Source organism: Spodoptera frugiperda, chromosome 26 (genome assembly GCF_023101765.2).
Source record: "Spodoptera frugiperda isolate SF20-4 chromosome 26, AGI-APGP_CSIRO_Sfru_2.0, whole genome shotgun sequence".
In the NCBI taxonomy this organism is placed as follows: Eukaryota; Metazoa; Arthropoda; class Insecta; order Lepidoptera; family Noctuidae; genus Spodoptera; species Spodoptera frugiperda.
The window spans coordinates 13,531,390-13,541,566 of record NC_064237.1 but is presented as its reverse complement, the minus strand read 5'-3'; the positions used below and the strand labels follow the sequence as shown (position 1 = coordinate 13,541,566).

The window sequence follows — 10,177 nt, the reverse complement described above, 5'->3', positions numbered from 1 at the left end:
TTCCGTTCTGATAAGCCATTTTGCTCTGGGGTATAGGGGTTACTTCTTTGGTGAATTATGCCTTCCTTCTTGAGATATGAATCAAATTCCTTATTACAATATTCACATCCATTATCGCTTCTTAATATCTTTATTTTCTTATTAGTTTGTTTCTCAACTTTCGCCTTAAATTCTGCGAAACAACTGAGTGCTTCACTCTTATGTTTGATGAAATATATAAATATCATACGACTGAAGTCATCAATAAATAGTATGTAGTATCTGGAACCACCAAGTGACTCATGCTCCATAGGTCCACTTATATCTGTGTGAACTAACTGGAGTATTTCTTCACTTCTTGAACCTTCTTTTGTGAATGGAAGACGACACTGTTTACCTTCACAACAAACTTTGCATGATGACTTGTCCAGATCAACCTTTTCTTGGAGATTCATTCCTTCAACAGCACTTGTCATTTTATTGAGATATTTACTGTTGAGATGACCCATTCTGCGGTGCCAAGTACTACCTGAGACTGTCATATTGACCACTATGCTGTCAGGTACTCTCAGTTTGTATACACCATTAGTCAGCACCGCTGAAGCCACTAATATGTTATTACTGTTATATACTTCACACCCATCTGATGTAAACAGCACATTATTACCGGATTTTATTAACTGGCTCACTGACAATAAGTTGGTTGTCAATCCTGGAACACATAATACATACTTGACTTGAACTTTAAATTCACATTGATCTGTTTCAGTTATGATAGTCACGTCGCCTGAACATGATACCTGCAGTTTCTCGCCACTGGCAACATAAATGTCTTTCTTTTCGTGTTGCTTACTGTTCTGGATCCACTCCTCGTTAGCAACCAAATGCATACTTGCGCCTGAGTCAATGTACCAATCGTGCTTATGAAACTTGTCACTCAAAAATACCGCACTGAACGCATTTGTTTGTTTGTAATGCGATTGTTTCGTATTATTTCTTTTATCATTGTCGGTATTTGGGCACTGACTTTTGTAATGTCCGTTCTGTTTACACCGGTAGCACTTTACATGAGGTTTGTTGACATTTTGTTTTTCATTCGCTTGCATTTTGTCCATAGACAATTTATTATTTTTCTTATGTTGCCACTTCTGTGCGCTGCTTGCAAAGGCGCCACTTGCTTCACTCGATTGACTTGCGCTCACATCCGTTTCCATGTCCATGAGTTTTGTTCTAATGGCGTCGGTTGTGATTTTGATGCCCGAATGCTCTATTGCCATGATCATCGGCATGAACTTTTCTGATAATCCAGCTAACATGAGACACCCGATCCATTCATCACTGATGTTAAAACCTGTCCCGCTCAACTTTTGTCCGGTTTCAACTAATTGCGTTACATATGACTGCATGGATACACAATTTTCCTGACGAATTGAGATCAGATTTCGTAATAATGATATTCTTCGAGTAAATCCTGAATCATCAAATAACGTCTTTAACTTGTTCCATAGCTGCAACGTAGTGTTAACGTCTTTTATATGAACATACAACGCACTATCAATTGTCATAATCAGTTTCGCCTTAGTCTTCGTGTCATCTGCTGTTTCTAGTATCTTCCCGGGAATTGTCTTTATGCAATGTAGCATATCTTCCAGGACTAGAAAATTTTCGGCTGCAAACACCCATTCCCCGTAGTTCTCGCGCCCTTTTAGCTTAGGCACGTTTACAAGGTAATTCGATGTCATTCTTGCAAACTACCACTTATTCGTAGAATAACACAATATTCACTGTTTTGGAATACTTTAACTGTACTGGACTTCACTGATTATCGGATAGAAAATTAATTAATGCTGGGCCCATAACCTATAATGAAACGCAGTTTTGGCGGGTACAGAGCAAGTGAAATTTATTAAAAAAGTAATGTTGAGAACAATTACACAGATTATAACAATCTTACTTTAGTTCCTAGAAAAATCACTAGAGGGCGGTAAATGTTCAATGGGTTGCAATTTTGATACACAAAACAACATTGTTTGATATTATACATAAGGTTAAAAAAACCACTGCAGAAAATACCCAAAAACAGAACTTACAAAAGTGAATATTAAAAAAATGTACACTTTCCAAAACCGTACGTTGTAAACCTTAAAATATGTAGTTCCCGACACTCCCATCCCCAATACAACCGAATCTAAGTTGATCTCCCATAAATATCAGGACAAGACATAAACAACGTATTACGACGGACGATAACGTATCGCCGAACACAACGCCAAATAATGGCCGGCGATGTCGCCGCGGCCGTGCCACATCACTCACACACCACAAAAACCCTTCATTCGCAAAATATAAAAACATATCATTTTCTCAGGTATCAATTTACCACATTTCCGTATTTCAGTAAATATTTCTCGTCCATACGTCCAGCCGATTTTTCTTCCTTTCTAGGAAATCTCATATCGTCAGTTGCTGATTGGAGGGCGGAGAGAGCGGTCGTGCGGCGCGTCACACTACACAAGTGTGTGTCGAACGTTCGACTCTTTCGAATATCGGATTTCGGTTTATGCGAGTGAGGTATTTTTTTTTTCGAACTGGATTTTGGTTTAGAGTGTTCTGAATTTGAATATTAAAAGTGTAGTGTGTGTCTGTTTTTTTCTTCCGACGAGTTTGGTCGCCGGTCGTGGGGGGACTTCAATAGGATGTAATGTAAGTAATTAACCAACTTTTATTACTGGCCACGAGTGGACACATTCATTTTATTCTTTTTTCATTTGAATTTTCCAGCTAACTGTTACTTTCCATTTTCAAAATGTGTTTTAGAACTTTGCTTTTAATTTTAAAGGCGTCGAGTTTATGATTTGAATTTAAATTTAGAGTTTTATGGTAGGGGCTGTAATTTAATTATTCATATTTTAATGTCATCATAAAATGTGGGTACAATGGAATATTTTTTATAGGACCAATATCTTTGTGGGTATTTTTATTAAATTAGTAAACCACATTTTATTTGTTACGATGGAAATATATTTAATACATAAGATTTCTAAATTGTTGTATAATATTGAGGCTCAAAATATTCCTGTAATTAATTATTTATTTGTTGAACGTTTAAATTCTAATAATTACGTTTCTAGAAACTGAAATTTCGTACAAATACTCGTAACTTACGAGATTCCACGTAGGTATATTGTTCAAATTAAGGTGTAATTGAAAATGTATGATAAAGGGGATATTAATAATTTTATTCTGTCATCTTGACATTCATTTTCCAGAAGATTTTGATCCAGTTCAAATTAAATGTCAGTAGCAACGTTACTTTTTTGTAATTTACAAAATTAAACTGTTGAGTGGCTACATAAAAATGACATTAAAAATTCTAAATTAAGGATTCTAAGTATTTTTTAAAAGCTTTGAAGTCGAGTCTTATTTTATTAGGATTTGTTATTAAATAATAAAAAATGGTTAAGGGAAAAATGCTTTCTTTTAATGATAAAAATAAATATTTGATTTGAGTTTATTAAAAAAGTAACATCCTTTTTATACAAAAGAGTGTAAAAAGAATAATAAATATTTTATAGTAAAATTAAAATAAGTAGATATTAAAAAAAACTTCAAGAAAAAGGAATTCTCAATTTGAACTGCAGCTTTGTTTGCGATTATCTTGCGTTTGGCTGCACCGATTTTGATGCTGTTTTCCTGACTTAAAAAAAAATAGGGGCGTTAAATAAAATTGAAGCCGATTCCTTTTTTTACTTTTATGTTACGGTTCTGTATACAGAGCATGGAGCTAGAGGATCTCTAAACCGTTTGATGTAATTCCCGGTGTTTCGTAAGGGCAATTAATTCTAATAAAATAATCATTAGTGCTTTATTAATTGGCTGCAGGACGGCAATAAATTTTGCGAGTGGGAGTAGCTATTGAACAGAGAAATACATGATATTGAACAGAGATGTACATGTGGACTTGTATGTTTGTAAACGCACTCACGACCCCCAGAAGAAAATCATAAAATGTGGCAACGTTTTTTTAAAAGAAAAAGAAAGAAGAAAGAAAAGAAAGAAATGTAACTATTATGTAACCTTTGGTACAACAAAGGGGTAGGCAGAAGTGACTTTACAGTTATCATCAACAACCTATAAGCGGTCACTGCTGACCAAAGGCCTCTTCTTTCACGGAGAAGGTTTGAGCATTAATCACCACGCTTGCTCAATACGGGTTGGCGATTTTAAACTTATAAGCCCATAGGCCATAAGAAAGTACATATCGACGCTGGAAAGGCAAAATGTATTAAGCGCCACTTTGGTCGAAAATGAGTTATATATACCGTTGGAATCGCCTGATTTTTCTCTTTCGAATGGTCTATGTCTCGCCTTAATTTGAGCACTTTGATGGCGGTTAATACACCGGTGATTTTAGACTTTTTCGTATATTTTTTTGTTTTAAATCCATTCATTTTTTTACTTTGGCTCATAAAGCGTACATGATAGTAACAAACTATTGATAAGTCATTTATACCTGCTTAAGTTTACAACTATATTGGTTTTAAATCTCTTTACCTTTCCATTTTTCTAAAAAGTAACGCAATAAAACATTTTACAGATTGGCAATTACATATTATAAAATCTAAACATAAGTCAATTTTCTTGTAAATAAAATATATGTTTTTTGCGTTTAAAACATTTTACTTTTCTGCATGTTACAATTATTTGGACCTTAAAACAATTTTATCCAAAACATTTTATTACTAAATTGGTTGATAATACAATTTTACCTGAAGCTATTCTAATGTGTTTGTAGCACTTAAATTAATTTACCTAATGTAAAATTAATTGTATTTGTGAGTTAACCCTCCCAAAAAAGATTGATAAATACCAAACTATGGTGGTTAGACGGTAGTTCAAGACTGTCATTCACCGAGACCGCGGCTGTTAATCAGGGCCGAGAGCGTTGCGCGGGCGCTTCAGTCACCCATGCGCTGTCGACGAGGGAGTTCACGCTCGCTGTCGCAATACACTGTTCGTAAATATGAGGAGTACCTTAGTTTGCAAACGTGTAATGCCAAAAAGAATTTACCAGATACTGATATAGAAGATGTTGATATAGAAGAAGATTTTTAATTTTCCAAAATGTGATTATTTTTTATTATTATATCGTCACGCTCTTTATCCCCGAAGGGATAGGCAGCGGTGCACATTATGCCACGTAACGCCACTGTATAATGTACACCCACTTTTCACAATTTATGTTGTAAGTCCCATGTAATAGGTGAGCCTATTGCCATACATCGGACACATTTCTAGATTCCATGCTATTACTGAGAAATTTTCGAAAAACCGAAAAAAGCCCAGCAATAATTCGCCCAACCCGGGTATTGCCCTTGCCCAGCAATCGCACTTGCAACCACTCGGCCAAGGAGGCAGTCATTATTTTAATATAAGATTTTATTTTATTTTATTTTATTTATTATCATAAGGCACGTCAACAGAATAAACACCAACATTAAAGAAAGACAAGATGAAGACACAAGATCATGTGCTTATGCCAATTATAGACATGCACGACATTTACATTATTAACACAGTTAGATGACATAAATATTAATATAAAGATTAAGTGAGATTATATTTTACACTTATAAGATTAATACTGATACAGAAGATGTTGATGAAATTTTATGTTATCTATGTCTTGAATATGTTTCCAAAGTCTGATTATTTTTCATTTTGTATTTGATTAGTATAAGTCTAAGTACAAGTGTACCTATTAACTTGTGATATCTGATCTCTACTAGGTATACTTAAAAGTATTGCCTTTCTATGTTCAGTACCAAAATGGCAAAACTGTTGGGCCTACATAGTTGAAACTTTGTAGGTTGATGTATTCTGGTAACCGCTATTTGAATTTCGAATAACAATTAATAAATTAAAAGGGGCATACATGGAACTGATTCAAAAAGTTTTAACCTATTCGTGATGGGTGTCTATCGATAATACCTACTTTAAAAAAGACATTTTTCGTCAAAATCAATTGTTTGAAAGATAGACGTTTCCAAAGTAGAAAAATGAGTGTCCCCCTCTCTAACATTTAAAATATGGAAGGGACAAAACTAAAAAAAATATATATGCCGTTTTCATTTGAAACTTTCAAAGAAAATTGGTTTGAACGAGATATAATTATTACTTTTTCAGAAATAATACTAATAGAACTCGTCCGTGAACGGTGGCGGTGTGTCCTGTATGGGCTGAGCACCGCCAAGTCCTCAGGGATGTGGTCGGCGACGGTGACCTCTCGCGCCCGGCACTGGTTCAGGCCATGGTGTGGAGCGAGGGGGACTGGGATGCCGTCTCCACCTTTTGCAAAGCAGTCATGCTAGCTACGGAGAAGGCGGGGCGCGTGAGAGAACAAACCTCCTCACGTCCCAGCCGTCGCGTGAGACACTCCGGGCGTCGGGGATCGCGGGACGATCTCCGGCCACCGTAAGTGCGGGTCTGCGGACGGCGAGCAAGGGTACCTCGCCGCCCGACCAGAACCAGACCCGTGCTTGCGGATCTGATCATCTTGAGCTTCTGGGCGTAACTTTATCGCTTAAACTAAACTTCGGCTCTTATATAGAGTCGAAGGCGCATCTGGCTGGTAGAAAGTTGGGTATCCTCTGGTGGGTGAGACGGTACTTCACACCGAAACAACTGCTGAGCCTGTACCAAGCGCAGGTTCGGTCATGTATGGATTACTGTTCTCACCTTTGGGACGGCTCGGCTAAATGCCAGATCAAACCGCTAGAAAACATCGAAAAGCGTGCCAAGAAGCTCATCAATGATGATGCGCTTGTGGAGGCCCGGCTTTAAAGCCTTGAACACAGGCGCAAGGTTGCAAGCCTTTCCGTTTTTTACCAGATACATTTCGGAGAGTGTGCGGGGGAATTGCACAACTTGATTCCCCCGAGTCCTTTCCATTATCGAACCACAAGACAATCGGCGAGGCGTCACCGTTCATTGTAGATATCCCACCTACTCGCACGAAGCGCTTCACTCCAAGCTTCCATGTGCGAACTGTTAGAGAGTGGGATTCTTTGCCGGAGTCTGCTTCCTGATGGGTATAACTTGGGTGTTTTCAAGGCCCGAGTGAATAGGTTGGTTATGGGCAGACGTGCTCCATCGTAGGCCGCGTCATCACTTACCACCAGGCAAGATAACGGCTAAACGTCAACCCATCAAACGTAATAAAAAAGTGCATTTTCAAAAAACGCAAATATAACTTTGTCGTTCATACAAACACTATGTATAACGAAGTTATTTTATAACTTTTATATTATGCCATCTACTTGCTGCTACGGAACTCCTCATGGGCGAGTCTGACTCGCACTTGGCCGGTTTTTTTAAGACTGATTGATCTCAGAAGTAAGTGGTTTATATTGTTTCTTCATTTTGCGATGAAAAGTCCTTTTAACAATTTTTTGCGTTATTTAGCTTTACCCGTAACTTCCATTATTCATTAATATTGTGAGATAATACTTAAAGCCCAGCGAAAACTTTAGCTTAATGCAAGATAAGACATTTTAGTTTTCATGGTCTGACTTGACAGGGCTTGATAAAACATTTTACTTAGACGTGTTAGTATGCTGTACAGAACATAACACATTTTTCCAGCTCATTTTTTGCAGCTTTTTGTTCGTTAAAACATGTTTTACCTGGACACGGTGAGTATGGTTAACTGACTTAAGTCAATTTAACCTAACCAAGATTATGGCCTGCATTGTATTAACTCCAAAATCTTGGACACAAAGACACCTACATTATTTTCTATTATTACATTTCATAGTAAACGTTATTCGTAATAACTATTTTGAGTTTCAATGAAAAAGCTCCAGTAATTAATTAGTTATGATTTTTTTGCAAAATTTGAAACTTCAAATCGCTCTACTGAACAATTCACATAATGGCGGTTAATACATTTTGCCTTTCCAGCGTCGATATAACTTCAATAAAATCATATTGGTAGTTGCGTTGGTAGATTTAGAACGGTCTCATGCATAAGAAGCGGGCGTCAGTTTACGGTAATAAAAATATTAACACCATCATTTGCTGAGGGGAAAAAATCATCTAATGACTTCTCCCGCCTTGACTGAAGCGAGAGAAAGTGTCAGACTTTACTGACTAAAAACCACCCTGTTCCATCTCCTGCTTTTCAAGCCGGAGCCCCGGTAACCCGCTACGCAGTCCGTAGCTCGGGGTTCCTGGAATTAGGAACATAGAAATGAGTTTTTAAAAAGCTTTGTTAAAGAACAATCTAGAAAGTAATTACAAAAAGGTCTAGAATGTTCGTGGCCACCTGGTAGCCGTACCTTTTTCATTTCTTTTGCCGACGTACTCGTATTTAAATCCGGCTTTTTCGATTTAGTAATTTTCCGCTGCGTTCTACACTTGTGTTCAGAAAATTGGCTTCAATCTTTATCAATACATAGTATAAAACAAAGTCGCTTTCTCTGTCCCTATGTCCCTTTGTATGCTTAAATCTTTAAAACTACGCAAAGGATTTTGATGCAGTTTCTTTAATAGATAGAGTAATGTATAATCAAGAGGAAGGTTTTTGTGTATCACCATTGCACCCATGCGTAGCTGGGGCGGGCGGGTCGCTAGTCCTTAATAAAATATCAGTATTTTCTTGACAATAATTTCTTCCTGAAAATCTCTGGTTAATCATACCACTCTACTTTTATAAATTTCCATACTAAACTGTTATTTATTAGCACTTTACATATACAAATAAATGTAACATTTTCCCTTGGGAAACTTTCGACACGTATTGTACGAACTACAATACGATACTTGACACCTAGAGAGCAACGATAGATAATTTAATAAGTACCTATCAATTGACACGGCCCACTATAGACTAGTATGGCCGGAATTTAGCCGTCTACTCACAATAGCCATCAAACGCAATTTAAATTATTTACATTGGTCCTATTTGAGTGTCTGGGAGGCTATTAGGTTCATACAAACAACTCGCCTCTCTGGGACTTACAAATATTTGTCATCATGCGGGAATCGATCCTGTAATGGCCACTATAGAGGCTGGATTTATTCATGTCTATGGAGGTACGAAATGCTTCATGGTAAATAGGAAGAACTAGTACTAAGAATACTGATTTAAAGAAATAAACATGATGTATTGTGTGGTCTTTGTTACATTTAAAAAGGTATGCAGTTTTGAAGAGCTTATACAATTAACTTGCCAGAACTAATTCAGAATTCTGTGCTATGTAAGTTCCACTTTCAAGTTTTTTCTTTATGGTATAAGCCTGTAAAGAAGCAAGCGGATCACTTATGGTTAGCAACCGCTGCCGCCCATGGATATTCTAAACACCGGGGGCGTAACAAAAGCATTGCGGGTCTTTTGAGGTTAGGAATTTAAGGGTTGTTGGGGAATCGGGGATTGGGAAGGGGGCAATTGGGCCTCTGGTAACCTCACTCACACAACGCAAGCGTTGTTTCACGGTCGAGCCGGCCCATTCGTGCCGAAGCATGGCTCTCCCACATTTAAAAGTTATTAATGTTACGAGTATATGTGGTTACCAAAACTAACAAGGCATTAGCCAAAAGTTTTGCTCATGTTAAGGAAAGATAAGAGTAAAATTTTGAAGTGATTTTTCTAAGATTTTAGTATTAGTTGGCTGAAAAAAAAAGCTAAGTATAAAGCACTTACCGTTGTTACTCAGAGTCATTTAATTGTTACTTGACCCAGTCCTTAGCATTTGTTTTCGATACAAAATTACTAAGGAATAGTTTAAGTAATCATTAAATGTCTCTGAGTACGGCAGTTAGTCTTAATTAGTATTTACATGACTAGATTAACGGACTATTTAATTGCCATTTACCTCAAGACCAAAAAACTGTGAGATCTTAATATAAGTTTTTAAACTGATATGGTCACTAACACTAGAATTATTTACTCCAGTTTATCCGTGATCATGGCGCTTGCAACAATGCCGAAATATCGGAAACTCATTAAAATTGAAAAACATGGCAAATATCCCGTTTTAAGTTCCAAATCTAGTGTGAGATCTTAATATTATAAAATACTTCAACAATATAAAAGGGAACACGCTATACATTCGACACGTGCCTTAATGTAATATATTCCAGAAGCTCATTGAATATAGGAGCTTGAGGATATTGACAGCACCTGACTGTCAGCCAT

The 10,177-nt window shown here is 36.9% G+C and overlaps 1 protein-coding gene across 3 annotated transcripts in view; it reads left to right on the top strand.

The window, feature by feature from the left end:
• The first annotated feature begins 2,273 nt into the window (after window positions 1-2,273).
• Window positions 2,274-10,177, top strand: part of LOC118264343 (allatostatin-A receptor) — a 166,350-nt gene continuing 158,446 nt past the window's right edge. For 2 of the 3 annotated variants that reach the window (XM_050704890.1, XM_035576819.2), the window contains exon 1: window positions 2,274-2,682. The gene's annotated coding sequence lies outside the window, so the exon portion shown is untranslated. The remainder of the gene's footprint in view (window positions 2,683-10,177) is intronic. The other variant, XM_035576820.2, reaches the window with a different exon arrangement.